This window comes from Tupaia chinensis, unplaced genomic scaffold, assembly GCF_000334495.1.
Source record: "Tupaia chinensis unplaced genomic scaffold, TupChi_1.0 Scaffold139466_1, whole genome shotgun sequence".
Lineage (NCBI taxonomy): Eukaryota > Metazoa > Chordata > Mammalia > Scandentia > Tupaiidae > Tupaia > Tupaia belangeri.
In genome coordinates this window covers 526,240-527,308 of record NW_006199351.1, presented here as the reverse complement: position 1 = coordinate 527,308, position 1,069 = coordinate 526,240, and the positions used below count along the sequence as shown (strand labels likewise).

Sequence of the window (1,069 nt, the reverse complement as noted above, 5' to 3'; positions counted from 1 at the left end):
GTTCCCCTCAGAGAACAACCTCCACCAAAAAAAAAAAAAAAAAAAGAGAGAGAGAAAGAAAGAAAAAAAGCCAAGTTAGGCTGAAAGCTAGTTAGCCAAGTTGTGAATGCAAAGGAAAGTTTTTAAAGAAAATTTAAAGTGCTACTCCAGTAAACACATGAATAATAAGAAAGTGAGATAATCTTACTGCTGATATAGAGAAAATTTTAGTGGTCTGGACAGAAGAGCCTACTAGCCACAGTATTACCTAAAGCCAAAGCTAAATCCAGAGAAAGAGCTTAATTTTCTTCAGTTCTATGAAGACTGAGAGAGATGAAAAAGTTGCAGAGGAAAAGTGCCAAGCTAGCAGAAGTGGATTTGTGAGGTTTAAGGGAAGAAATCATCTCCATAACATGAAAGTGTGAGGTGAAGCAGCAAGTGTTGATGTAGAAGCTACAGCAAGTTATCCGTAAGATGTAGCTGAGATAATTTATGACGGTAGCTACATCAAACAGGTTTTCAATGTAGACAAAACAGCCTTCTATTAGAAGAACATGCAATGTAGAACTTTAATAACTACAAAGGAGAAGTCAAAACCTGGCTTCAAAGCTACAAAGGACAGGCTGACTTTTGTTAGTTGCTAATGCAGCTGGTGACTTTCATTTGAAGCCAATGTTCATTTTCCTTTCTGAAATTCCTAAGACCTTTAAAAAATATACTCTGTCTTTGATGTATACATGGAACAATGAAGACCGGATAATGACACATCTGTTTCTATTGGGTCATCAGAAAAGTCATGTTGCGTTTTTGCATAGAAAAATACGTCATGACTTTTCTGATGACCCAATAGCATGGTTAACTGAATATTTAAATACCACTGTCAAGACTTAGTTCTTAGGGAAAAAATATATCTTTTTTTAATATTACTATTTGTTGTCCATGCACTTGGTCAACCAAGAGCTCTGATGGAGATATACAAGATTAATGTTGTTTTCATGCCTGCTAATATAGCATCTATTGTTAAGTAAGGGCATCAGATATTGATCAAGGAGTATAATTTGAACTTTCAAGTCTTACTTTTTTTTCCCTA

The 1,069-nt window shown here is 35.1% G+C and overlaps 1 long non-coding RNA gene across 1 annotated transcript in view; it reads left to right on the top strand.

Moving 5' to 3' along the window:
* LOC114004643 (uncharacterized) overlaps positions 1–1,069 on the top strand; it is a 12,763-nt gene that overhangs the window by 3,406 nt on the left and 8,288 nt on the right. The window lies entirely within an intron of this gene.